At 49.8% G+C, this 26,526-nt stretch overlaps 19 non-coding genes and 1 pseudogene across 19 annotated transcripts; all 20 read left to right on the top strand.

The window, feature by feature from the left end:
• The first annotated feature begins 711 nt into the window (after window positions 1-711).
• On the top strand, window positions 712-904 carry LOC150093962 (U2 spliceosomal RNA). Its single transcript, XR_016550385.1, has one exon. It is a non-coding gene; the product is annotated as a U2 spliceosomal RNA (small nuclear RNA).
• A 970-nt stretch (window positions 905-1,874) lies between these two features.
• LOC150093961 (U2 spliceosomal RNA) lies at window positions 1,875-2,067 on the top strand. Its single transcript, XR_016550384.1, has one exon. It is a non-coding gene; the product is annotated as a U2 spliceosomal RNA (small nuclear RNA).
• A 929-nt stretch (window positions 2,068-2,996) lies between these two features.
• Window positions 2,997-3,189, top strand: LOC150093960 (U2 spliceosomal RNA). The gene has a single exon (XR_016550383.1). It is a non-coding gene; the product is annotated as a U2 spliceosomal RNA (small nuclear RNA).
• Window positions 3,190-4,120: 931 nt separating this feature from the next.
• Window positions 4,121-4,313, top strand: LOC150093959 (U2 spliceosomal RNA). The gene has a single exon (XR_016550382.1). It is a non-coding gene; the product is annotated as a U2 spliceosomal RNA (small nuclear RNA).
• Window positions 4,314-5,243: 930 nt separating this feature from the next.
• LOC150093958 (U2 spliceosomal RNA) lies at window positions 5,244-5,436 on the top strand. Its single transcript, XR_016550381.1, has one exon. It is a non-coding gene; the product is annotated as a U2 spliceosomal RNA (small nuclear RNA).
• A 930-nt stretch (window positions 5,437-6,366) lies between these two features.
• On the top strand, window positions 6,367-6,559 carry LOC150093957 (U2 spliceosomal RNA). Its single transcript, XR_016550380.1, has one exon. It is a non-coding gene; the product is annotated as a U2 spliceosomal RNA (small nuclear RNA).
• Window positions 6,560-7,488: 929 nt separating this feature from the next.
• Window positions 7,489-7,681, top strand: LOC150093956 (U2 spliceosomal RNA). Its single transcript, XR_016550379.1, has one exon. It is a non-coding gene; the product is annotated as a U2 spliceosomal RNA (small nuclear RNA).
• Window positions 7,682-8,611: 930 nt separating this feature from the next.
• On the top strand, window positions 8,612-8,804 carry LOC150093955 (U2 spliceosomal RNA). The gene has a single exon (XR_016550378.1). It is a non-coding gene; the product is annotated as a U2 spliceosomal RNA (small nuclear RNA).
• A 930-nt stretch (window positions 8,805-9,734) lies between these two features.
• On the top strand, window positions 9,735-9,927 carry LOC150093954 (U2 spliceosomal RNA). Its single transcript, XR_016550377.1, has one exon. It is a non-coding gene; the product is annotated as a U2 spliceosomal RNA (small nuclear RNA).
• Window positions 9,928-10,857: 930 nt separating this feature from the next.
• LOC150093953 (U2 spliceosomal RNA) lies at window positions 10,858-11,050 on the top strand. The gene has a single exon (XR_016550376.1). It is a non-coding gene; the product is annotated as a U2 spliceosomal RNA (small nuclear RNA).
• A 930-nt stretch (window positions 11,051-11,980) lies between these two features.
• On the top strand, window positions 11,981-12,173 carry LOC150093952 (U2 spliceosomal RNA). The gene has a single exon (XR_016550375.1). It is a non-coding gene; the product is annotated as a U2 spliceosomal RNA (small nuclear RNA).
• Window positions 12,174-13,103: 930 nt separating this feature from the next.
• Window positions 13,104-13,296, top strand: LOC150093951 (U2 spliceosomal RNA). The gene has a single exon (XR_016550374.1). It is a non-coding gene; the product is annotated as a U2 spliceosomal RNA (small nuclear RNA).
• A 930-nt stretch (window positions 13,297-14,226) lies between these two features.
• LOC150093950 (U2 spliceosomal RNA) lies at window positions 14,227-14,419 on the top strand. The gene has a single exon (XR_016550373.1). It is a non-coding gene; the product is annotated as a U2 spliceosomal RNA (small nuclear RNA).
• Window positions 14,420-15,350: 931 nt separating this feature from the next.
• LOC150093949 (U2 spliceosomal RNA) lies at window positions 15,351-15,521 on the top strand (annotated as a pseudogene).
• A 2,589-nt stretch (window positions 15,522-18,110) lies between these two features.
• LOC150093948 (U2 spliceosomal RNA) lies at window positions 18,111-18,300 on the top strand. The gene has a single exon (XR_016550348.1). It is a non-coding gene; the product is annotated as a U2 spliceosomal RNA (small nuclear RNA).
• Window positions 18,301-19,270: 970 nt separating this feature from the next.
• On the top strand, window positions 19,271-19,463 carry LOC150093947 (U2 spliceosomal RNA). Its single transcript, XR_016550371.1, has one exon. It is a non-coding gene; the product is annotated as a U2 spliceosomal RNA (small nuclear RNA).
• A 929-nt stretch (window positions 19,464-20,392) lies between these two features.
• On the top strand, window positions 20,393-20,585 carry LOC150093946 (U2 spliceosomal RNA). The gene has a single exon (XR_016550370.1). It is a non-coding gene; the product is annotated as a U2 spliceosomal RNA (small nuclear RNA).
• A 931-nt stretch (window positions 20,586-21,516) lies between these two features.
• LOC150093945 (U2 spliceosomal RNA) lies at window positions 21,517-21,709 on the top strand. Its single transcript, XR_016550369.1, has one exon. It is a non-coding gene; the product is annotated as a U2 spliceosomal RNA (small nuclear RNA).
• A 970-nt stretch (window positions 21,710-22,679) lies between these two features.
• On the top strand, window positions 22,680-22,872 carry LOC150093944 (U2 spliceosomal RNA). The gene has a single exon (XR_016550390.1). It is a non-coding gene; the product is annotated as a U2 spliceosomal RNA (small nuclear RNA).
• Window positions 22,873-23,802: 930 nt separating this feature from the next.
• Window positions 23,803-23,995, top strand: LOC150093943 (U2 spliceosomal RNA). The gene has a single exon (XR_016550368.1). It is a non-coding gene; the product is annotated as a U2 spliceosomal RNA (small nuclear RNA).
• Window positions 23,996-26,526: the final 2,531 nt, after the last annotated feature.

The raw sequence follows: 26,526 nt of genomic DNA, 5'->3' as shown, positions 1-26,526 counted from the left end.
ACACCGCAAGAATTTCGACGTCACGTGACTCATAAGAGTTGTGCTCGCTACTACACGAAAACACCAAAATAAAAAAAAAAACACACCAAAGCTCGCTGATGTAGGTAGGGGGGCGGGGGGGAGGGGAGGCGTATTTTATTGTTTTCATGTGTACTATATACCCGCCATGTCTTTTTATTGTTTTCATGTGTACTATATACCCGCCATGTCTTTTTTTGTATTCATGTGTGCTATATAACCGCCATGTCTTTTTTTGTTTGTCTGTGTATTACATTACCCCGGCGTGTCTAATAACGACCTGCAAATGCGACGCGTGTTGTTCTAGTCCATTTCCTCTACTGAAAACGCGAAAACGAATCGGGGGGGGGGGGATCGTCACGAAGTTTGAGTTGGCGTCTACCAACAAGATGGGATTTGCTGTAGATATAGGCGTGCTGATGAAGGTACGGTTTCTGATTGGAAGGGCTGGCCTTGCATCGCCACTTCTTAAGATCAGAGTCCCTCTACGAGCCCCGTGCTTCCGCGCAACGGGTGCAACTTCAGGACCCGGGTCGAGCCCGCTTCCTACAGCGAACGCAAGGACGAAGGAACCGTCTCGGAAGGCGTCGCCTCCAGAAGACCTTGAAAGTCTCTCTGAAAGAAGCAGACCGCACACCCGCGGCGTGCGGTCATCGCAGGGGAAGACCACCTTCTTCCGGACCGCAGGTCGTTATCGCTTCTCGGCCTTTTGGCTAAGATCAAAGTGTAGTATCTGTTCTTATCAGCTTAATATCTGATACGGAGGTCCATCGGACCCCAAGATGTTAAACTGATTTTTGGAACTCGGCGGAATGATCGGGGCTCGCTCCACGTCTGCCACGAGTTGCTCTGGCCTTGCACTACCTCCAGAGTCGGCTCATTATATCGAAACCAAAAAAAAAAAAGGCGGGCTGATCGCACCGGCACCCACACAGAGCGGAGGGAGTCTTCCGCCCGGCTATCTTTGCGAACCGGTTCCAGGGCGCCTCTTCCAAGATGAAGGGCAGCCACTCCAAAACACGTCGCAAAACTTTCGACGTCGCTGTTATCTTTGTGACCCGGGTCGAGCCCGGTTCCTGTGAGACGAAGGGAAGCCACTCCAAACACACCGCAAGAATTTCGACGTCACGTGACTCATAAGAGTTGTGCTCGCTACTACACGAAAACACCAAAATAAAAAAAAAAACACACCAAAGCTCGCTGATGTAGGTAGGGGGGCGGGGGGGAGGGGAGGCGTATTTTATTGTTTTCATGTGTACTATATACCCGCCATGTCTTTTTATTGTTTTCATGTGTACTATATACCCGCCATGTCTTTTTATTGTTTTCATGTGTACTATATACCCGCCATGTCTTTTTTTGTATTCATGTGTGCTATATAACCGCCATGTCTTTTTTTGTTTGTCTGTGTATTACATTACCCCGGCGTGTCTAATAACGACCTGCAAATGCGACGCGTGTTGTTCTAGTCCATTTCCTCTACTGAAAACGCGAAAACGAATCGGGGGGGGGGGGGATCGTCACGAAGTTTGAGTTGGCGTCTACCAACAAGATGGGATTTGCTGTAGATATAGGCGTGCTGATGAAGGTACGGTTTCTGATTGGAAGGGCTGGCCTTGCATCGCCACTTCTTAAGATCAGAGTCCCTCTACGAGCCCCGTGCTTCCGCGCAACGGGTGCAACTTCAGGACCCGGGTCGAGCCCGCTTCCTACAGCGAACGCAAGGACGAAGGAACCGTCTCGGAAGGCGTCGCCTCCAGAAGACCTTGAAAGTCTCTCTGAAAGAAGCAGACCGCACACCCACGGCGTGCGGTCATCGCAGGGGAAGACCACCTTCTTCCGGACCGCAGGTCGTTATCGCTTCTCGGCCTTTTGGCTAAGATCAAAGTGTAGTATCTGTTCTTATCAGCTTAATATCTGATACGGAGGTCCATCGGACCCCAAGATGTTAAACTGATTTTTGGAACTCGGCGGAATGATCGGGGCTCGCTCCACGTCTGCCACGAGTTGCTCTGGCCTTGCACTACCTCCAGAGTCGGCTCATTATATCGAAACCAAAAAAAAAAAAGGCGGGCTGATCGCACCGGCACCCACACAGAGCGGAGGGAGTCTTCCGCCCGGCTATCTTTGCGAACCGGTTCCAGGGCGCCTCTTCCAAGATGAAGGGCAGCCACTCCAAAACACGTCGCAAAACTTTCGACGTCGCTGTTATCTTTGTGACCCGGGTCGAGCCCGGTTCCTGTGAGACGAAGGGAAGCCACTCCAAACACACCGCAAGAATTTCGACGTCACGTGACTCATAAGAGTTGTGCTCGCTACTACACGAAAACACCAAAATAAAAAAAAAAACACACCAAAGCTCGCTGATGTAGGTAGGGGGGCGGGGGGGAGGGGAGGCGTATTTTATTGTTTTCATGTGTACTATATACCCGCCATGTCTTTTTATTGTTTTCATGTGTACTATATACCCGCCATGTCTTTTTTTGTATTCATGTGTGCTATATAACCGCCATGTCTTTTTTTGTTTGTCTGTGTATTACATTACCCCGGCGTGTCTAATAACGACCTGCAAATGCGACGCGTGTTGTTCTAGTCCATTTCCTCTACTGAAAACGCGAAAACGAATCGGGGGGGGGGGATCGTCACGAAGTTTGAGTTGGCGTCTACCAACAAGATGGGATTTGCTGTAGATATAGGCGTGCTGATGAAGGTACGGTTTCTGATTGGAAGGGCTGGCCTTGCATCGCCACTTCTTAAGATCAGAGTCCCTCTACGAGCCCCGTGCTTCCGCGCAACGGGTGCAACTTCAGGACCCGGGTCGAGCCCGCTTCCTACAGCGAACGCAAGGACGAAGGAACCGTCTCGGAAGGCGTCGCCTCCAGAAGACCTTGAAAGTCTCTCTGAAAGAAGCAGACCGCACACCCGCGGCGTGCGGTCATCGCAGGGGAAGACCACCTTCTTCCGGACCGCAGGTCGTTATCGCTTCTCGGCCTTTTGGCTAAGATCAAAGTGTAGTATCTGTTCTTATCAGCTTAATATCTGATACGGAGGTCCATCGGACCCCAAGATGTTAAACTGATTTTTGGAACTCGGCGGAATGATCGGGGCTCGCTCCACGTCTGCCACGAGTTGCTCTGGCCTTGCACTACCTCCAGAGTCGGCTCATTATATCGAAACCAAAAAAAAAAAAGGCGGGCTGATCGCACCGGCACCCACACAGAGCGGAGGGAGTCTTCCGCCCGGCTATCTTTGCGAACCGGTTCCAGGGCGCCTCTTCCAAGATGAAGGGCAGCCACTCCAAAACACGTCGCAAAACTTTCGACGTCGCTGTTATCTTTGTGACCCGGGTCGAGCCCGGTTCCTGTGAGACGAAGGGAAGCCACTCCAAACACACCGCAAGAATTTCGACGTCACGTGACTCATAAGAGTTGTGCTCGCTACTACACGAAAACACCAAAATAAAAAAAAAAACACACCAAAGCTCGCTGATGTAGGTAGGGGGGCGGGGGGGAGGGGAGGCGTATTTTATTGTTTTCATGTGTACTATATACCCGCCATGTCTTTTTATTGTTTTCATGTGTACTATATACCCGCCATGTCTTTTTTTGTATTCATGTGTGCTATATAACCGCCATGTCTTTTTTTGTTTGTCTGTGTATTACATTACCCCGGCGTGTCTAATAACGACCTGCAAATGCGACGCGTGTTGTTCTAGTCCATTTCCTCTACTGAAAACGCGAAAACGAATCGGGGGGGGGGGGGATCGTCACGAAGTTTGAGTTGGCGTCTACCAACAAGATGGGATTTGCTGTAGATATAGGCGTGCTGATGAAGGTACGGTTTCTGATTGGAAGGGCTGGCCTTGCATCGCCACTTCTTAAGATCAGAGTCCCTCTACGAGCCCCGTGCTTCCGCGCAACGGGTGCAACTTCAGGACCCGGGTCGAGCCCGCTTCCTACAGCGAACGCAAGGACGAAGGAACCGTCTCGGAAGGCGTCGCCTCCAGAAGACCTTGAAAGTCTCTCTGAAAGAAGCAGACCGCACACCCACGGCGTGCGGTCATCGCAGGGGAAGACCACCTTCTTCCGGACCGCAGGTCGTTATCGCTTCTCGGCCTTTTGGCTAAGATCAAAGTGTAGTATCTGTTCTTATCAGCTTAATATCTGATACGGAGGTCCATCGGACCCCAAGATGTTAAACTGATTTTTGGAACTCGGCGGAATGATCGGGGCTCGCTCCACGTCTGCCACGAGTTGCTCTGGCCTTGCACTACCTCCAGAGTCGGCTCATTATATCGAAACCAAAAAAAAAAAAGGCGGGCTGATCGCACCGGCACCCACACAGAGCGGAGGGAGTCTTCCGCCCGGCTATCTTTGCGAACCGGTTCCAGGGCGCCTCTTCCAAGATGAAGGGCAGCCACTCCAAAACACGTCGCAAAACTTTCGACGTCGCTGTTATCTTTGTGACCCGGGTCGAGCCCGGTTCCTGTGAGACGAAGGGAAGCCACTCCAAACACACCGCAAGAATTTCGACGTCACGTGACTCATAAGAGTTGTGCTCGCTACTACACGAAAACACCAAAATAAAAAAAAAAACACACCAAAGCTCGCTGATGTAGGTAGGGGGGCGGGGGGGAGGGGAGGCGTATTTTATTGTTTTCATGTGTACTATATACCCGCCATGTCTTTTTATTGTTTTCATGTGTACTATATACCCGCCATGTCTTTTTTTGTATTCATGTGTGCTATATAACCGCCATGTCTTTTTTTGTTTGTCTGTGTATTACATTACCCCGGCGTGTCTAATAACGACCTGCAAATGCGACGCGTGTTGTTCTAGTCCATTTCCTCTACTGAAAACGCGAAAACGAATCGGGGGGGGGGGGATCGTCACGAAGTTTGAGTTGGCGTCTACCAACAAGATGGGATTTGCTGTAGATATAGGCGTGCTGATGAAGGTACGGTTTCTGATTGGAAGGGCTGGCCTTGCATCGCCACTTCTTAAGATCAGAGTCCCTCTACGAGCCCCGTGCTTCCGCGCAACGGGTGCAACTTCAGGACCCGGGTCGAGCCCGCTTCCTACAGCGAACGCAAGGACGAAGGAACCGTCTCGGAAGGCGTCGCCTCCAGAAGACCTTGAAAGTCTCTCTGAAAGAAGCAGACCGCACACCCGCGGCGTGCGGTCATCGCAGGGGAAGACCACCTTCTTCCGGACCGCAGGTCGTTATCGCTTCTCGGCCTTTTGGCTAAGATCAAAGTGTAGTATCTGTTCTTATCAGCTTAATATCTGATACGGAGGTCCATCGGACCCCAAGATGTTAAACTGATTTTTGGAACTCGGCGGAATGATCGGGGCTCGCTCCACGTCTGCCACGAGTTGCTCTGGCCTTGCACTACCTCCAGAGTCGGCTCATTATATCGAAACCAAAAAAAAAAAAGGCGGGCTGATCGCACCGGCACCCACACAGAGCGGAGGGAGTCTTCCGCCCGGCTATCTTTGCGAACCGGTTCCAGGGCGCCTCTTCCAAGATGAAGGGCAGCCACTCCAAAACACGTCGCAAAACTTTCGACGTCGCTGTTATCTTTGTGACCCGGGTCGAGCCCGGTTCCTGTGAGACGAAGGGAAGCCACTCCAAACACACCGCAAGAATTTCGACGTCACGTGACTCATAAGAGTTGTGCTCGCTACTACACGAAAACACCAAAATAAAAAAAAAAACACACCAAAGCTCGCTGATGTAGGTAGGGGGGCGGGGGGGAGGGGAGGCGTATTTTATTGTTTTCATGTGTACTATATACCCGCCATGTCTTTTTATTGTTTTCATGTGTACTATATACCCGCCATGTCTTTTTTTGTATTCATGTGTGCTATATAACCGCCATGTCTTTTTTTGTTTGTCTGTGTATTACATTACCCCGGCGTGTCTAATAACGACCTGCAAATGCGACGCGTGTTGTTCTAGTCCATTTCCTCTACTGAAAACGCGAAAACGAATCGGGGGGGGGGGGATCGTCACGAAGTTTGAGTTGGCGTCTACCAACAAGATGGGATTTGCTGTAGATATAGGCGTGCTGATGAAGGTACGGTTTCTGATTGGAAGGGCTGGCCTTGCATCGCCACTTCTTAAGATCAGAGTCCCTCTACGAGCCCCGTGCTTCCGCGCAACGGGTGCAACTTCAGGACCCGGGTCGAGCCCGCTTCCTACAGCGAACGCAAGGACGAAGGAACCGTCTCGGAAGGCGTCGCCTCCAGAAGACCTTGAAAGTCTCTCTGAAAGAAGCAGACCGCACACCCGCGGCGTGCGGTCATCGCAGGGGAAGACCACCTTCTTCCGGACCGCAGGTCGTTATCGCTTCTCGGCCTTTTGGCTAAGATCAAAGTGTAGTATCTGTTCTTATCAGCTTAATATCTGATACGGAGGTCCATCGGACCCCAAGATGTTAAACTGATTTTTGGAACTCGGCGGAATGATCGGGGCTCGCTCCACGTCTGCCACGAGTTGCTCTGGCCTTGCACTACCTCCAGAGTCGGCTCATTATATCGAAACCAAAAAAAAAAAAGGCGGGCTGATCGCACCGGCACCCACACAGAGCGGAGGGAGTCTTCCGCCCGGCTATCTTTGCGAACCGGTTCCAGGGCGCCTCTTCCAAGATGAAGGGCAGCCACTCCAAAACACGTCGCAAAACTTTCGACGTCGCTGTTATCTTTGTGACCCGGGTCGAGCCCGGTTCCTGTGAGACGAAGGGAAGCCACTCCAAACACACCGCAAGAATTTCGACGTCACGTGACTCATAAGAGTTGTGCTCGCTACTACACGAAAACACCAAAATAAAAAAAAAAACACACCAAAGCTCGCTGATGTAGGTAGGGGGGCGGGGGGGAGGGGAGGCGTATTTTATTGTTTTCATGTGTACTATATACCCGCCATGTCTTTTTATTGTTTTCATGTGTACTATATACCCGCCATGTCTTTTTTTGTATTCATGTGTGCTATATAACCGCCATGTCTTTTTTTGTTTGTCTGTGTATTACATTACCCCGGCGTGTCTAATAACGACCTGCAAATGCGACGCGTGTTGTTCTAGTCCATTTCCTCTACTGAAAACGCGAAAACGAATCGGGGGGGGGGGATCGTCACGAAGTTTGAGTTGGCGTCTACCAACAAGATGGGATTTGCTGTAGATATAGGCGTGCTGATGAAGGTACGGTTTCTGATTGGAAGGGCTGGCCTTGCATCGCCACTTCTTAAGATCAGAGTCCCTCTACGAGCCCCGTGCTTCCGCGCAACGGGTGCAACTTCAGGACCCGGGTCGAGCCCGCTTCCTACAGCGAACGCAAGGACGAAGGAACCGTCTCGGAAGGCGTCGCCTCCAGAAGACCTTGAAAGTCTCTCTGAAAGAAGCAGACCGCACACCCGCGGCGTGCGGTCATCGCAGGGGAAGACCACCTTCTTCCGGACCGCAGGTCGTTATCGCTTCTCGGCCTTTTGGCTAAGATCAAAGTGTAGTATCTGTTCTTATCAGCTTAATATCTGATACGGAGGTCCATCGGACCCCAAGATGTTAAACTGATTTTTGGAACTCGGCGGAATGATCGGGGCTCGCTCCACGTCTGCCACGAGTTGCTCTGGCCTTGCACTACCTCCAGAGTCGGCTCATTATATCGAAACCAAAAAAAAAAAAGGCGGGCTGATCGCACCGGCACCCACACAGAGCGGAGGGAGTCTTCCGCCCGGCTATCTTTGCGAACCGGTTCCAGGGCGCCTCTTCCAAGATGAAGGGCAGCCACTCCAAAACACGTCGCAAAACTTTCGACGTCGCTGTTATCTTTGTGACCCGGGTCGAGCCCGGTTCCTGTGAGACGAAGGGAAGCCACTCCAAACACACCGCAAGAATTTCGACGTCACGTGACTCATAAGAGTTGTGCTCGCTACTACACGAAAACACCAAAATAAAAAAAAAAACACACCAAAGCTCGCTGATGTAGGTAGGGGGGCGGGGGGGAGGGGAGGCGTATTTTATTGTTTTCATGTGTACTATATACCCGCCATGTCTTTTTATTGTTTTCATGTGTACTATATACCCGCCATGTCTTTTTTTGTATTCATGTGTGCTATATAACCGCCATGTCTTTTTTTGTTTGTCTGTGTATTACATTACCCCGGCGTGTCTAATAACGACCTGCAAATGCGACGCGTGTTGTTCTAGTCCATTTCCTCTACTGAAAACGCGAAAACGAATCGGGGGGGGGGGGATCGTCACGAAGTTTGAGTTGGCGTCTACCAACAAGATGGGATTTGCTGTAGATATAGGCGTGCTGATGAAGGTACGGTTTCTGATTGGAAGGGCTGGCCTTGCATCGCCACTTCTTAAGATCAGAGTCCCTCTACGAGCCCCGTGCTTCCGCGCAACGGGTGCAACTTCAGGACCCGGGTCGAGCCCGCTTCCTACAGCGAACGCAAGGACGAAGGAACCGTCTCGGAAGGCGTCGCCTCCAGAAGACCTTGAAAGTCTCTCTGAAAGAAGCAGACCGCACACCCGCGGCGTGCGGTCATCGCAGGGGAAGACCACCTTCTTCCGGACCGCAGGTCGTTATCGCTTCTCGGCCTTTTGGCTAAGATCAAAGTGTAGTATCTGTTCTTATCAGCTTAATATCTGATACGGAGGTCCATCGGACCCCAAGATGTTAAACTGATTTTTGGAACTCGGCGGAATGATCGGGGCTCGCTCCACGTCTGCCACGAGTTGCTCTGGCCTTGCACTACCTCCAGAGTCGGCTCATTATATCGAAACCAAAAAAAAAAAAGGCGGGCTGATCGCACCGGCACCCACACAGAGCGGAGGGAGTCTTCCGCCCGGCTATCTTTGCGAACCGGTTCCAGGGCGCCTCTTCCAAGATGAAGGGCAGCCACTCCAAAACACGTCGCAAAACTTTCGACGTCGCTGTTATCTTTGTGACCCGGGTCGAGCCCGGTTCCTGTGAGACGAAGGGAAGCCACTCCAAACACACCGCAAGAATTTCGACGTCACGTGACTCATAAGAGTTGTGCTCGCTACTACACGAAAACACCAAAATAAAAAAAAAAACACACCAAAGCTCGCTGATGTAGGTAGGGGGGCGGGGGGGAGGGGAGGCGTATTTTATTGTTTTCATGTGTACTATATACCCGCCATGTCTTTTTATTGTTTTCATGTGTACTATATACCCGCCATGTCTTTTTTTGTATTCATGTGTGCTATATAACCGCCATGTCTTTTTTTGTTTGTCTGTGTATTACATTACCCCGGCGTGTCTAATAACGACCTGCAAATGCGACGCGTGTTGTTCTAGTCCATTTCCTCTACTGAAAACGCGAAAACGAATCGGGGGGGGGGGGATCGTCACGAAGTTTGAGTTGGCGTCTACCAACAAGATGGGATTTGCTGTAGATATAGGCGTGCTGATGAAGGTACGGTTTCTGATTGGAAGGGCTGGCCTTGCATCGCCACTTCTTAAGATCAGAGTCCCTCTACGAGCCCCGTGCTTCCGCGCAACGGGTGCAACTTCAGGACCCGGGTCGAGCCCGCTTCCTACAGCGAACGCAAGGACGAAGGAACCGTCTCGGAAGGCGTCGCCTCCAGAAGACCTTGAAAGTCTCTCTGAAAGAAGCAGACCGCACACCCGCGGCGTGCGGTCATCGCAGGGGAAGACCACCTTCTTCCGGACCGCAGGTCGTTATCGCTTCTCGGCCTTTTGGCTAAGATCAAAGTGTAGTATCTGTTCTTATCAGCTTAATATCTGATACGGAGGTCCATCGGACCCCAAGATGTTAAACTGATTTTTGGAACTCGGCGGAATGATCGGGGCTCGCTCCACGTCTGCCACGAGTTGCTCTGGCCTTGCACTACCTCCAGAGTCGGCTCATTATATCGAAACCAAAAAAAAAAAAGGCGGGCTGATCGCACCGGCACCCACACAGAGCGGAGGGAGTCTTCCGCCCGGCTATCTTTGCGAACCGGTTCCAGGGCGCCTCTTCCAAGATGAAGGGCAGCCACTCCAAAACACGTCGCAAAACTTTCGACGTCGCTGTTATCTTTGTGACCCGGGTCGAGCCCGGTTCCTGTGAGACGAAGGGAAGCCACTCCAAACACACCGCAAGAATTTCGACGTCACGTGACTCATAAGAGTTGTGCTCGCTACTACACGAAAACACCAAAATAAAAAAAAAAACACACCAAAGCTCGCTGATGTAGGTAGGGGGGCGGGGGGGAGGGGAGGCGTATTTTATTGTTTTCATGTGTACTATATACCCGCCATGTCTTTTTATTGTTTTCATGTGTACTATATACCCGCCATGTCTTTTTTTGTATTCATGTGTGCTATATAACCGCCATGTCTTTTTTTGTTTGTCTGTGTATTACATTACCCCGGCGTGTCTAATAACGACCTGCAAATGCGACGCGTGTTGTTCTAGTCCATTTCCTCTACTGAAAACGCGAAAACGAATCGGGGGGGGGGGGATCGTCACGAAGTTTGAGTTGGCGTCTACCAACAAGATGGGATTTGCTGTAGATATAGGCGTGCTGATGAAGGTACGGTTTCTGATTGGAAGGGCTGGCCTTGCATCGCCACTTCTTAAGATCAGAGTCCCTCTACGAGCCCCGTGCTTCCGCGCAACGGGTGCAACTTCAGGACCCGGGTCGAGCCCGCTTCCTACAGCGAACGCAAGGACGAAGGAACCGTCTCGGAAGGCGTCGCCTCCAGAAGACCTTGAAAGTCTCTCTGAAAGAAGCAGACCGCACACCCGCGGCGTGCGGTCATCGCAGGGGAAGACCACCTTCTTCCGGACCGCAGGTCGTTATCGCTTCTCGGCCTTTTGGCTAAGATCAAAGTGTAGTATCTGTTCTTATCAGCTTAATATCTGATACGGAGGTCCATCGGACCCCAAGATGTTAAACTGATTTTTGGAACTCGGCGGAATGATCGGGGCTCGCTCCACGTCTGCCACGAGTTGCTCTGGCCTTGCACTACCTCCAGAGTCGGCTCATTATATCGAAACCAAAAAAAAAAAAGGCGGGCTGATCGCACCGGCACCCACACAGAGCGGAGGGAGTCTTCCGCCCGGCTATCTTTGCGAACCGGTTCCAGGGCGCCTCTTCCAAGATGAAGGGCAGCCACTCCAAAACACGTCGCAAAACTTTCGACGTCGCTGTTATCTTTGTGACCCGGGTCGAGCCCGGTTCCTGTGAGACGAAGGGAAGCCACTCCAAACACACCGCAAGAATTTCGACGTCACGTGACTCATAAGAGTTGTGCTCGCTACTACACGAAAACACCAAAATAAAAAAAAAAACACACCAAAGCTCGCTGATGTAGGTAGGGGGGCGGGGGGGAGGGGAGGCGTATTTTATTGTTTTCATGTGTACTATATACCCGCCATGTCTTTTTATTGTTTTCATGTGTACTATATACCCGCCATGTCTTTTTTTGTATTCATGTGTGCTATATAACCGCCATGTCTTTTTTTGTTTGTCTGTGTATTACATTACCCCGGCGTGTCTAATAACGACCTGCAAATGCGACGCGTGTTGTTCTAGTCCATTTCCTCTACTGAAAACGCGAAAACGAATCGGGGGGGGGGGGATCGTCACGAAGTTTGAGTTGGCGTCTACCAACAAGATGGGATTTGCTGTAGATATAGGCGTGCTGATGAAGGTACGGTTTCTGATTGGAAGGGCTGGCCTTGCATCGCCACTTCTTAAGATCAGAGTCCCTCTACGAGCCCCGTGCTTCCGCGCAACGGGTGCAACTTCAGGACCCGGGTCGAGCCCGCTTCCTACAGCGAACGCAAGGACGAAGGAACCGTCTCGGAAGGCGTCGCCTCCAGAAGACCTTGAAAGTCTCTCTGAAAGAAGCAGACCGCACACCCGCGGCGTGCGGTCATCGCAGGGGAAGACCACCTTCTTCCGGACCGCAGGTCGTTATCGCTTCTCGGCCTTTTGGCTAAGATCAAAGTGTAGTATCTGTTCTTATCAGCTTAATATCTGATACGGAGGTCCATCGGACCCCAAGATGTTAAACTGATTTTTGGAACTCGGCGGAATGATCGGGGCTCGCTCCACGTCTGCCACGAGTTGCTCTGGCCTTGCACTACCTCCAGAGTCGGCTCATTATATCGAAACCAAAAAAAAAAAAGGCGGGCTGATCGCACCGGCACCCACACAGAGCGGAGGGAGTCTTCCGCCCGGCTATCTTTGCGAACCGGTTCCAGGGCGCCTCTTCCAAGATGAAGGGCAGCCACTCCAAAACACGTCGCAAAACTTTCGACGTCGCTGTTATCTTTGTGACCCGGGTCGAGCCCGGTTCCTGTGAGACGAAGGGAAGCCACTCCAAACACACCGCAAGAATTTCGACGTCACGTGACTCATAAGAGTTGTGCTCGCTACTACACGAAAACACCAAAATAAAAAAAAAAACACACCAAAGCTCGCTGATGTAGGTAGGGGGGCGGGGGGGAGGGGAGGCGTATTTTATTGTTTTCATGTGTACTATATACCCGCCATGTCTTTTTATTGTTTTCATGTGTACTATATACCCGCCATGTCTTTTTTTGTATTCATGTGTGCTATATAACCGCCATGTCTTTTTTTGTTTGTCTGTGTATTACATTACCCCGGCGTGTCTAATAACGACCTGCAAATGCGACGCGTGTTGTTCTAGTCCATTTCCTCTACTGAAAACGCGAAAACGAATCGGGGGGGGGGGGATCGTCACGAAGTTTGAGTTGGCGTCTACCAACAAGATGGGATTTGCTGTAGATATAGGCGTGCTGATGAAGGTACGGTTTCTGATTGGAAGGGCTGGCCTTGCATCGCCACTTCTTAAGATCAGAGTCCCTCTACGAGCCCCGTGCTTCCGCGCAACGGGTGCAACTTCAGGACCCGGGTCGAGCCCGCTTCCTACAGCGAACGCAAGGACGAAGGAACCGTCTCGGAAGGCGTCGCCTCCAGAAGACCTTGAAAGTCTCTCTGAAAGAAGCAGACCGCACACCCGCGGCGTGCGGTCATCGCAGGGGAAGACCACCTTCTTCCGGACCGCAGGTCGTTATCGCTTCTCGGCCTTTTGGCTAAGATCAAAGTGTAGTATCTGTTCTTATCAGCTTAATATCTGATACGGAGGTCCATCGGACCCCAAGATGTTAAACTGATTTTTGGAACTCGGCGGAATGATCGGGGCTCGCTCCACGTCTGCCACGAGTTGCTCTGGCCTTGCACTACCTCCAGAGTCGGCTCATTATATCGAAACCAAAAAAAAAAAAGGCGGGCTGATCGCACCGGCACCCACACAGAGCGGAGGGAGTCTTCCGCCCGGCTATCTTTGCGAACCGGTTCCAGGGCGCCTCTTCCAAGATGAAGGGCAGCCACTCCAAAACACGTCGCAAAACTTTCGACGTCGCTGTTATCTTTGTGACCCGGGTCGAGCCCGGTTCCTGTGAGACGAAGGGAAGCCACTCCAAACACACCGCAAGAATTTCGACGTCACGTGACTCATAAGAGTTGTGCTCGCTACTACACGAAAACACCAAAATAAAAAAAAAAACACACCAAAGCTCGCTGATGTAGGTAGGGGGGCGGGGGGGAGGGGAGGCGTATTTTATTGTTTTCATGTGTACTATATACCCGCCATGTCTTTTTATTGTTTTCATGTGTACTATATACCCGCCATGTCTTTTTTTGTATTCATGTGTGCTATATAACCGCCATGTCTTTTTTTGTTTGTCTGTGTATTACATTACCCCGGCGTGTCTAATAACGACCTGCAAATGCGACGCGTGTTGTTCTAGTCCATTTCCTCTACTGAAAACGCGAAAACGAATCGGGGGGGGGGGGATCGTCACGAAGTTTGAGTTGGCGTCTACCAACAAGATGGGATTTGCTGTAGATATAGGCGTGCTGATGAAGGTACGGTTTCTGATTGGAAGGGCTGGCCTTGCATCGCCACTTCTTAAGATCAGAGTCCCTCTACGAGCCCCGTGCTTCCGCGCAACGGGTGCAACTTCAGGACCCGGGTCGAGCCCGCTTCCTACAGCGAACGCAAGGACGAAGGAACCGTCTCGGAAGGCGTCGCCTCCAGAAGACCTTGAAAGTCTCTCTGAAAGAAGCAGACCGCACACCCGCGGCGTGCGGTCATCGCAGGGGAAGACCACCTTCTTCCGGACCGCAGGTCGTTATCGCTTCTCGGCCTTTTGGCTAAGATCAAAGTGTAGTATCTGTTCTTATCAGCTTAATATCTGATACGGAGGTCCATCGGACCCCAAGATGTTAAACTGATTTTTGGAACTCGGCGGAATGATCGGGGCTCGCTCCACGTCTGCCACGAGTTGCTCTGGCCTTGCACTACCTCCAGAGTCGGCTCATTATATCGAAACCAAAAAAAAAAAAGGCGGGCTGATCGCACCGGCACCCACACAGAGCGGAGGGAGTCTTCCGCCCGGCTATCTTTGCGAACCGGTTCCAGGGCGCCTCTTCCAAGATGAAGGGCAGCCACTCCAAAACACGTCGCAAAACTTTCGACGTCGCTGTTATCTTTGTGACCCGGGTCGAGCCCGGTTCCTGTGAGACGAAGGGAAGCCACTCCAAACACACCGCAAGAATTTCGACGTCACGTGACTCATAAGAGTTGTGCTCGCTACTACACGAAAACACCAAAATAAAAAAAAAAACACACCAAAGCTCGCTGATGTAGGTAGGGGGGCGGGGGGGAGGGGAGGCGTATTTTATTGTTTTCATGTGTACTATATACCCGCCATGTCTTTTTATTGTTTTCATGTGTACTATATACCCGCCATGTCTTTTTTTGTATTCATGTGTGCTATATAACCGCCATGTCTTTTTTTGTTTGTCTGTGTATTACATTACCCCGGCGTGTCTAATAACGACCTGCAAATGCGACGCGTGTTGTTCTAGTCCATTTCCTCTACTGAAAACGCGAAAACGAATCGGGGGGGGGGGGGATCGTCACGAAGTTTGAGTTGGCGTCTACCAACAAGATGGGATTTGCTGTAGATATAGGCGTGCTGATGAAGGTACGGTTTCTGATTGGAAGGGCTGGCCTTGCATCGCCACTTCTTAAGATCAGAGTCCCTCTACGAGCCCCGTGCTTCCGCGCAACGGGTGCAACTTCAGGACCCGGGTCGAGCCCGCTTCCTACAGCGAACGCAAGGACGAAGGAACCGTCTCGGAAGGCGTCGCCTCCAGAAGACCTTGAAAGTCTCTCTGAAAGAAGCAGACCGCACACCCGCGGCGTGCGGTCATCGCAGGGGAAGACCACCTTCTTCCGGACCGCAGGTCGTTATCGCTTCTCGGCCTTTTGGCTAAGATCAAAGTGTAGTATCTGTTCTTATCAGCTTAGCGGATCAGTGCTCTTAAAGTTTTCTAACTGGTTTACCAGCTTGGATATCGATAAGGTTCCCTTTTTAGGGAGCCTAGATATCATAAGCTGGTAGATCCAGACTAACACCAATTTGTAGTACCTGTTCTTTGAACAGTACTACTTAAACCCCGGACTGGGGCAAGATCAAACACTGTTTTTTTGTATTTCAGTGGTGAGAAATACCTTCTCACTGCACAGGCCTATCAGTCTGCAGACTCACTGTCCCCTCTGTTGTATCAGAGGTAGTCGGCCTGACTCCACCCGCTAAGAAGACCAGGGTGGTTAGGTGTTTGTATTCAAACACCTAGGACGCGGGGACTGCAGGTTTCAGACCTAGAGAGGTTTTCTCACTGAACCCTCCGTAACAACATCAGTCCCATCACTTTATAAGGTGGGAACTGCCCAACACTACAGTTCTTCCTTTATTATATAAGTGCTGCCTTCTATGAAGCATGAATTCTAAACTAAACAGAGACCTCACGGTCAGATTTACCTTTAAAAAACAGGTACAACCAGAATTACTGGCGGACGCCATTTTAGATCAATTTGGCGAAGAAATACTGACTAAACTTAAATCAATCAACTGTTGGGATTACCCAAAAGGTATGTACGAAATAACAACAAAGCTGTACACCACCAGAGACCAACTTATGGAGCAAGGACTTCTAATTGAAAATCAAAGATTTTTCCCCATGACTGTTGGTGGAGACACCATTAAATACATTTATCTCCACAGACTGCCTGCAGAGATCGATAATGAAGCATTAAAGAAAGTCTTTTCCACCTATGGACAAATTCTTGAAGTTGTTCGCCCTCACTTTGTGAAATATCCTCAAATTGAAAGAGGCGACAAGATACACCTCAAAATCAAATTAAAAAAATCCATTCCCAATTTTGTTGAAATTTGTGGCTACACAGTGATGGTCAACTACAAAGGGATTACCAGGCTGTGTAGTCGTTGTAAAAAAGAAGGTCATCCAGCTCGGGATTGTTCCCTAAATAAATGTGGCAATTGCGCCCAAATTGGACACTCACAGGTTACCTGCAAAGCTCCATGTAATCAATGTGGGAACTCTTCCCATTCCAAATTCCAATGTCAGAGATTTAACACATCTTTACTGTCTTTGGAAGAATTTCCTTCTCTTCCCAAAAAAGAAAGTATCAAATTAAAACCTTCTTCACCTCAAGTTCTTCAAAAAAGTCTTATCTCTGTAATAGAAGAAACTACAAAAGTTCCATCGTCATCTCTCACAGATTTAGATAATGCAATCCTTGAAGATTCTCTTCCTTCCTCTACTTCTGAAGTGCTACAAGCCCCAGTTGAAAAGGAAAGGAATTGCTCTAAGCCCTCTACTACTCATGATTCTAAAGTATCTGAACAGTCCGACATCGCGCCAAGGCATGATATTGTGGAAAAGTCTCCAACAGAGCTTCCTTGTCCACTTACAGGTCAAGACCCAACTACCATGGTCTCCCTCTCAGAACCACCAGAAGAGGAGGAATCTTCATCTGATGTGGAAGATATGGAGCCCGAAATGTCTAAAAAAGAAGAAAAGCAGATAACATTAGCATTCGAGCCTACTGTCAGCAGCCCACAAGTACATGATTCTAGTGCGTCTATGCTCCCTCCAGAAAGTTTAATCTTCATGTCACAACACCCAGGTAAACGCCCAGGTAGCGTGATTGGCGAAGAGCCAAAGAAACAAAGATCAGAAGTTCGTAAGGTAACACCTGAAACACAAAAACGTTTAGAAAGTCCTACAAGAAGTCCTCTTAATGATTTTATCAATTATAAATTTAACGCAGAAGTCATACTCATGACACATATAACCAAAACGAACACTTTTACAAAGTGTATTGAAACAATTGGAAAACCAGTGATATTTATTTCAGGTCCTAGAAAACTAGGTTTTAAATGGGGCAATTGCCAAATAAACAATATAGAGGACATTCATAAATTTTCGTTGAACATGCTACACGAGGTGGGCAAGGGGCTCCGCTCTGAACTAATTTATGTTTTGTATCGTATCAGTTTGGATCCTCAAGAAGAATTCTGGAATAAAGTCATGAACTTAAAAGGCAACGTCAAACACTTTAAAAAGTTAGATAACCCAAGTTCGTCCCTCATCGCAGCCAAGTTGACGATGGAGACGATGCCCCAGTGGGACAACCCTCAATGGTAACACACCAATTTCTTCTACTGTTTAAGTATGCTTTCCCTTTTAAAATTTTAAGTACTATTTAAATTTTCTAGAATTATTACAAGTTAAATATTTAGACTTTTTTTAAAGGTAAATTACTATAGAAGACTTACTGCTACCTCGTGAGCGTGGAGAAATTTTCTCCACCTCACGAAAGGCAGGTTTTGGCCAAAAATTAGTTAGCTAAAAACAAGTTTAATTTTTTACCTTTTCCTTTAAATTTAAATTTAAAGTTTAATAAAGTAATGTGAGGTATCCAAAATGTAGATATATAGTTTCTTTTATATATAAAAAATATCATCGAGGTTTTACTGCCACCTCGTGGGAGTGGGGATATTTTCTACACCCCACGAAAGGCAGGTTAGTCCAAAAGGTAGTAGGCTAGGGATTTCTAGTGGATTCTAGCATCCACTGGCCTTAAAAGTTTGTCCACATTTCAGAAGAGCTGTTTAGCTCTTGACAGAAATGATGACTGGGCAAAAATTTCCTAATGTGATCACCTAGGTACTAGTCTGATCTGTTCTTATCAGCTTAATATCTGATACGGAGGTCCATCGGACCCCAAGATGTTAAACTGATTTTTGGAACTCGGCGGAATGATCGGGGCTCGCTCCACGTCTGCCACGAGTTGCTCTGGCCTTGCACTACCTCCAGAGTCGGCTCATTATATCGAAACCAAAAAAAAAAAAGGCGGGCTGATCGCACCGGCACCCACACAGAGCGGAGGGAGTCTTCCGCCCGGCTATCTTTGCGAACCGGTTCCAGGGCGCCTCTTCCAAGATGAAGGGCAGCCACTCCAAAACACGTCGCAAAACTTTCGACGTCGCTGTTATCTTTGTGACCCGGGTCGAGCCCGGTTCCTGTGAGACGAAGGGAAGCCACTCCAAACACACCGCAAGAATTTCGACGTCACGTGACTCATAAGAGTTGTGCTCGCTACTACACGAAAACACCAAAATAAAAAAAAAAACACACCAAAGCTCGCTGATGTAGGTAGGGGGGCGGGGGGGAGGGGAGGCGTATTTTATTGTTTTCATGTGTACTATATACCCGCCATGTCTTTTTATTGTTTTCATGTGTACTATATACCCGCCATGTCTTTTTATTGTTTTCATGTGTACTATATACCCGCCATGTCTTTTTTTGTATTCATGTGTGCTATATAACCGCCATGTCTTTTTTTGTTTGTCTGTGTATTACATTACCCCGGCGTGTCTAATAACGACCTGCAAATGCGACGCGTGTTGTTCTAGTCCATTTCCTCTACTGAAAACGCGAAAACGAATCGGGGGGGGGGGGGATCGTCACGAAGTTTGAGTTGGCGTCTACCAACAAGATGGGATTTGCTGTAGATATAGGCGTGCTGATGAAGGTACGGTTTCTGATTGGAAGGGCTGGCCTTGCATCGCCACTTCTTAAGATCAGAGTCCCTCTACGAGCCCCGTGCTTCCGCGCAACGGGTGCAACTTCAGGACCCGGGTCGAGCCCGCTTCCTACAGCGAACGCAAGGACGAAGGAACCGTCTCGGAAGGCGTCGCCTCCAGAAGACCTTGAAAGTCTCTCTGAAAGAAGCAGACCGCACACCCACGGCGTGCGGTCATCGCAGGGGAAGACCACCTTCTTCCGGACCGCAGGTCGTTATCGCTTCTCGGCCTTTTGGCTAAGATCAAAGTGTAGTATCTGTTCTTATCAGCTTAATATCTGATACGGAGGTCCATCGGACCCCAAGATGTTAAACTGATTTTTGGAACTCGGCGGAATGATCGGGGCTCGCTCCACGTCTGCCACGAGTTGCTCTGGCCTTGCACTACCTCCAGAGTCGGCTCATTATATCGAAACCAAAAAAAAAAAAGGCGGGCTGATCGCACCGGCACCCACACAGAGCGGAGGGAGTCTTCCGCCCGGCTATCTTTGCGAACCGGTTCCAGGGCGCCTCTTCCAAGATGAAGGGCAGCCACTCCAAAACACGTCGCAAAACTTTCGACGTCGCTGTTATCTTTGTGACCCGGGTCGAGCCCGGTTCCTGTGAGACGAAGGGAAGCCACTCCAAACACACCGCAAGAATTTCGACGTCACGTGACTCATAAGAGTTGTGCTCGCTACTACACGAAAACACCAAAATAAAAAAAAAAACACACCAAAGCTCGCTGATGTAGGTAGGGGGGCGGGGGGGAGGGGAGGCGTATTTTATTGTTTTCATGTGTACTATATACCCGCCATGTCTTTTTATTGTTTTCATGTGTACTATATACCCGCCATGTCTTTTTTTGTATTCATGTGTGCTATATAACCGCCATGTCTTTTTTTGTTTGTCTGTGTATTACATTACCCCGGCGTGTCTAATAACGACCTGCAAATGCGACGCGTGTTGTTCTAGTCCATTTCCTCTACTGAAAACGCGAAAACGAATCGGGGGGGGGGGATCGTCACGAAGTTTGAGTTGGCGTCTACCAACAAGATGGGATTTGCTGTAGATATAGGCGTGCTGATGAAGGTACGGTTTCTGATTGGAAGGGCTGGCCTTGCATCGCCACTTCTTAAGATCAGAGTCCCTCTACGAGCCCCGTGCTTCCGCGCAACGGGTGCAACTTCAGGACCCGGGTCGAGCCCGCTTCCTACAGCGAACGCAAGGACGAAGGAACCGTCTCGGAAGGCGTCGCCTCCAGAAGACCTTGAAAGTCTCTCTGAAAGAAGCAGACCGCACACCCGCGGCGTGCGGTCATCGCAGGGGAAGACCACCTTCTTCCGGACCGCAGGTCGTTATCGCTTCTCGGCCTTTTGGCTAAGATCAAAGTGTAGTATCTGTTCTTATCAGCTTAATATCTGATACGGAGGTCCATCGGACCCCAAGATGTTAAACTGATTTTTGGAACTCGGCGGAATGATCGGGGCTCGCTCCACGTCTGCCACGAGTTGCTCTGGCCTTGCACTACCTCCAGAGTCGGCTCATTATATCGAAACCAAAAAAAAAAAAGGCGGGCTGATCGCACCGGCACCCACACAGAGCGGAGGGAGTCTTCCGCCCGGCTATCTTTGCGAACCGGTTCCAGGGCGCCTCTTCCAAGATGAAGGGCAGCCACTCCAAAACACGTCGCAAAACTTTCGACGTCGCTGTTATCTTTGTGACCCGGGTCGAGCCCGGTTCCTGTGAGACGAAGGGAAGCCACTCCAAACACACCGCAAGAATTTCGACGTCACGTGACTCATAAGAGTTGTGCTCGCTACTACACGAAAACACCAAAATAAAAAAAAAAACACACCAAAGCTCGCTGATGTAGGTAGGGGGGCGGGGGGGAGGGGAGGCGTATTTTATTGTTTTCATGTGTACTATATACCCGCCATGTCTTTTTATTGTTTTCATGTGTACTATATACCCGCCATGTCTTTTTTTGTATTCATGTGTGCTATATAACCGCCATGTCTTTTTTTGTTTGTCTGTGTATTACATTACCCCGGCGTGTCTAATAACGACCTGCAAATGCGACGCGTGTTGTTCTAGTCCATTTCCTCTACTGAAAACGCGAAAACGAATCGGGGGGGGGGGGGATCGTCACGAAGTTTGAGTTGGCGTCTACCAACAAGATGGGATTTGCTGTAGATATAGGCGTGCTGATGAAGGTACGGTTTCTGATTGGAAGGGCTGGCCTTGCATCGCCACTTCTTAAGATCAGAGTCCCTCTACGAGCCCCGTGCTTCCGCGCAACGGGTGCAACTTCAGGACCCGGGTCGAGCCCGCTTCCTACAGCGAACGCAAGGACGAAGGAACCGTCTCGGAAGGCGTCGCCTCCAGAAGACCTTGAAAGTCTCTCTGAAAGAAGCAGACCGCACACCCGCGGCGTGCGGTCATCGCAGGGGAAGACCACCTTCTTCCGGACCGCAGGTCGTTATCGCTTCTCGGCCTTTTGGCTAAGATCAAAGTGTAGTATCTGTTCTTATCAGCTTAATATCTGATACGGAGGTCCATCGGACCCCAAGATGTTAAACTGATTTTTGGAACTCGGCGGAATGATCGGGGCTCGCTCCACGTCTGCCACGAGTTGCTCTGGCCTTGCACTACCTCCAGAGTCGGCTCATTATATCGAAACCAAAAAAAAAAAAGGCGGGCTGATCGCACCGGCACCCACACAGAGCGGAGGGAGTCTTCCGCCCGGCTATCTTTGCGAACCGGTTCCAGGGCGCCTCTTCCAAGATGAAGGGCAGCCACTCCAAAACACGTCGCAAAACTTTCGACGTCGCTGTTATCTTTGTGACCCGGGTCGAGCCCGGTTCCTGTGAGACGAAGGGAAGCCACTCCAAACACACCGCAAGAATTTCGACGTCACGTGACTCATAAGAGTTGTGCTCGCTACTACACGAAAACACCAAAATAAAAAAAAAAACACACCAAAGCTCGCTGATGTAGGTAGGGGGGCGGGGGGGAGGGGAGGCGTATTTTATTGTTTTCATGTGTACTATATACCCGCCATGTCTTTTTATTGTTTTCATGTGTACTATATACCCGCCATGTCTTTTTATTGTTTTCATGTGTACTATATACCCGCCATGTCTTTTTTTGTATTCATGTGTGCTATATAACCGCCATGTCTTTTTTTGTTTGTCTGTGTATTACATTACCCCGGCGTGTCTAATAACGACCTGCAAATGCGACGCGTGTTGTTCTAGTCCATTTCCTCTACTGAAAACGCGAAAACGAATCGGGGGGGGGGGGGATCGTCACGAAGTTTGAGTTGGCGTCTACCAACAAGATGGGATTTGCTGTAGATATAGGCGTGCTGATGAAGGTACGGTTTCTGATTGGAAGGGCTGGCCTTGCATCGCCACTTCTTAAGATCAGAGTCCCTCTACGAGCCCCGTGCTTCCGCGCAACGGGTGCAACTTCAGGACCCGGGTCGAGCCCGCTTCCTACAGCGAACGCAAGGACGAAGGAACCGTCTCGGAAGGCGTCGCCTCCAGAAGACCTTGAAAGTCTCTCTGAAAGAAGCAGACCGCACACCCGCGGCGTGCGGTCATCGCAGGGGAAGACCACCTTCTTCCGGACCGCAGGTCGTTATCGCTTCTCGGCCTTTAGGCTAAGATCAAAGTGTAGTATCTGTTCTTATCAGCTTAATATCTGATACGGAGGTCCATCGGACCCCAAGATGTTAAACTGATTTTTGGAACTCGGCGGAATGATCGGGGCTCGCTCCACGTCTGCCACGAGTTGCTCTGGCCTTGCACTACCTCCAGAGTCGGCTCATTATATCGAAACCAAAAAAAAAAAAGGCGGGCTGATCGCACCGGCACCCACACAGAGCGGAGGGAGTCTTCCGCCCGGCTATCTTTGCGAACCGGTTCCAGGGCGCCTCTTCCAAGATGAAGGGCAGCCACTCCAAAACACGTCGCAAAACTTTCGACGTCGCTGTTATCTTTGTGACCCGGGTCGAGCCCGGTTCCTGTGAGACGAAGGGAAGCCACTCCAAACACACCGCAAGAATTTCGACGTCACGTGACTCATAAGAGTTGTGCTCGCTACTACACGAAAACACCAAAATAAAAAAAAAAACACACCAAAGCTCGCTGATGTAGGTAGGGGGGCGGGGGGGAGGGGAGGCGTATTTTATTGTTTTCATGTGTACTATATACCCGCCATGTCTTTTTATTGTTTTCATGTGTACTATATACCCGCCATGTCTTTTTTTGTATTCATGTGTGCTATATAACCGCCATGTCTTTTTTTGTTTGTCTGTGTATTACATTACCCCGGCGTGTCTAATAACGACCTGCAAATGCGACGCGTGTTGTTCTAGTCCATTTCCTCTACTGAAAACGCGAAAACGAATCGGGGGGGGGGGGATCGTCACGAAGTTTGAGTTGGCGTCTACCAACAAGATGGGATTTGCTGTAGATATAGGCGTGCTGATGAAGGTACGGTTTCTGATTGGAAGGGCTGGCCTTGCATCGCCACTTCTTAAGATCAGAGTCCCTCTACGAGCCCCGTGCTTCCGCGCAACGGGTGCAACTTCAGGACCCGGGTCGAGCCCGCTTCCTACAGCGAACGCAAGGACGAAGGAACCGTCTCGGAAGGCGTCGCCTCCAGAAGACCTTGAAAGTCTCTCTGAAAGAAGCAGACCGCACACCCGCGGCGTGCGGTCATCGCAGGGGAAGACCACCTTCTTCCGGACCGCAGGTCGTTATCGCTTCTCGGCCTTTTGGCTAAGATCAAAGTGTAGTATCTGTTCTTATCAGCTTAATATCTGATACGGAGGTCCATCGGACCCCAAGATGTTAAACTGATTTTTGGAACTCGGCGGAATGATCGGGGCTCGCTCCACGTCTGCCACGAGTTGCTCTGGCCTTGCACTACCTCCAGAGTCGGCTCATTATATCGAAACCAAAAAAAAAAAAGGCGGGCTGATCGCACCGGCACCCACACAGAGCGGAGGGAGTCTTCCGCCCGGCTATCTTTGCGAACCGGTTCCAGGGCGCCTCTTCCAAGATGAAGGGCAGCCACTCCAAAACACGTCGCAAAACTTTCGACGTCGCTGTTATCTTTGTGACCCGGGTCGAGCCCGGTTCCTGTGAGACGAAGGGAAGCCACTCCAAACACACCGCAAGAATTTCGACGTCACGTGACTCATAAGAGTTGTGCTCGCTACTACACGAAAACACCAAAATAAAAAAAAAAACACACCAAAGCTCGCTGATGTAGGTAGGGGGGCGGGGGGGAGGGGAGGCGTATTTTATTGTTTTCATGTGTACTATATACCCGCCATGTCTTTTTATTGTTTTCATGTGTACTATATACCCGCCATGTCTTTTTTTGTATTCATGTGTGCTATATAACCGCCATGTCTTTTTTTGTTTGTCTGTGTATTACATTACCCCGGCGTGTCTAATAACGACCTGCAAATGCGACGCGTGTTGTTCTAGTCCATTTCCTCTACTGAAAACGCGAAAACGAATCGGGGGGGGGGGGATCGTCACGAAGTTTGAGTTGGCGTCTACCAACAAGATGGGATTTGCTGTAGATATAGGCGTGCTGATGAAGGTACGGTTTCTGATTGGAAGGGCTGGCCTTGCATCGCCACTTCTTAAGATCAGAGTCCCTCTACGAGCCCCGTGCTTCCGCGCAACGGGTGCAACTTCAGGACCCGGGTCGAGCCCGCTTCCTACAGCGAACGCAAGGACGAAGGAACCGTCTCGGAAGGCGTCGCCTCCAGAAGACCTTGAAAGTCTCTCTGAAAGAAGCAGACCGCACACCCGCGGCGTGCGGTCATCGCAGGGGAAGACCACCTTCTTCCGGACCGCAGGTCGTTATCGCTTCTCGGCCTTTAGGCTAAGATCAAAGTGCGTCACAAAGTTCAAGGTCATTGAAGAGCTGCCCAAGTCAGGCACTACCTACAGTGAGTAAGCGGACGGCCGATTGACATCGACGGCGGGTTGCGTAGCGGCTCCCGATGTCGAATCGTACGTCAGCGGAAAGCGTAAACCCCGGACCGGGGCAAAGTCAAACACGTTCGAGGGATAAGGATGCGGTAGGCCCGCCATCGCAAATGGCATCGCAACGTTTAATAAGGGACTTAACCGTTAGGTTTTCCCTCCAAAAGAGCGTTAGTCCGGTGGACATCGCTGAAGCAGTGGTAGCAACGATCGGAGAGGAAAAGGTTACCAACATTAATTGTTGGGATTTCTTGAGAGGGTTGTTCGAGGTGACAGTCAAGTGTGACGAAGCTAAAGTCCGTTTAATGGACGAAGGAATCATTCTCGGAGAAGAGCGCCACCTAGCCACAACAGTCGGCGGAAGTGGCATAAAGATAGTTTATCTTAGAAAGCTGCCCGCCGAGGTAGACGATGAAACTATCCGCCAAGTATTCCAGAATTATGGAACAGTTCTTAACATCATTCGCCCAAGGTTTGAGCGGTACCCGGCTATCGAGCAGGGCGATAAAATTTCTCTAAAATTAAGAATGGACAAACCTGTCCCGAATTACATTAACATCTTGGGCTTCTTGGTGATGACAAGTTACCAAGGAGTAATTAAATGCTGCCATAGATGTCAACAGTCCGATCACATCGCCCGGGATTGCCCTCGGAACAAATGCGGAAACTGCGCCACCATCGGCCACTCGCAACCATCCTGTACAAAACCATGTACGCTGTGCGGGGACAGCTCACACAGGAAATATCAATGCCAACAAGGAAGAAAAGTGACTTTAACTGAAGATGACTTCCCCCCCCTCCCATCTAAAGAACAATCAGTTACAATGGCACCCAAAGATAAACACGGGAATACGCCTCCCCCAACAAGAACTGAAAACACCACAGTACCCCAAGAAACAGCTGCAAACTTTTCTGTCTCCTCCTCGAGTTCAACGAACTCTGACAAAACCTGGTTTCCCTCGAGTGCCAGTGACTACTCCGACGACGATGAAACAACAGAGGACAGAATAGCCAGGAAGAAAGCGGAAAAACGCCGAGGCAGTTTAAAAGAAAGCGAGGAGAAGAAAGCAAAACAGGAGAAAGCAACCAACTTAGAAGGGCCCAAGAGTGCCGCCAAGGAAGGGAATAAACCCCTAGAATTTGCCGAAACCATCATAGGCTTTGAAAAAACGGCCGCAATAGACAAAGTCATAGAAATATCGGGGCAGCCCACCATGTTCACTACCGATGGGAAGACCCTGAGCTTTAAATGGGGAACAACAGTCGTCCCAGATGTTCAGAAAATGTCAATGGATCAACTGGAAACTATACCAACTTTAAACAGAGATGCAAAAGTAAAGATATACCTCAAAATCCACGGGTTAATAACGGACAGGAAGGAAGAGTTGTGGCAGGCAATATGGCGCAACCAAGAGGAAAGGTTGAAATTTGAGGAAAAAAAGAAAAAAAAGGCAGCCTCCAAACCGAAACAGGCACC

This window comes from Typopeltis vanoorti, chromosome 23, assembly GCF_054136105.1.
Source record: "Typopeltis vanoorti isolate ZY-2024b chromosome 23, IOZ_Tvanoo_1.0, whole genome shotgun sequence".
Taxonomy (NCBI): domain Eukaryota; kingdom Metazoa; phylum Arthropoda; class Arachnida; order Uropygi; family Thelyphonidae; genus Typopeltis; species Typopeltis vanoorti.
Note: the sequence above shows the minus strand (reverse complement) of the source record. Positions and strands in the feature narration are given on the sequence as shown.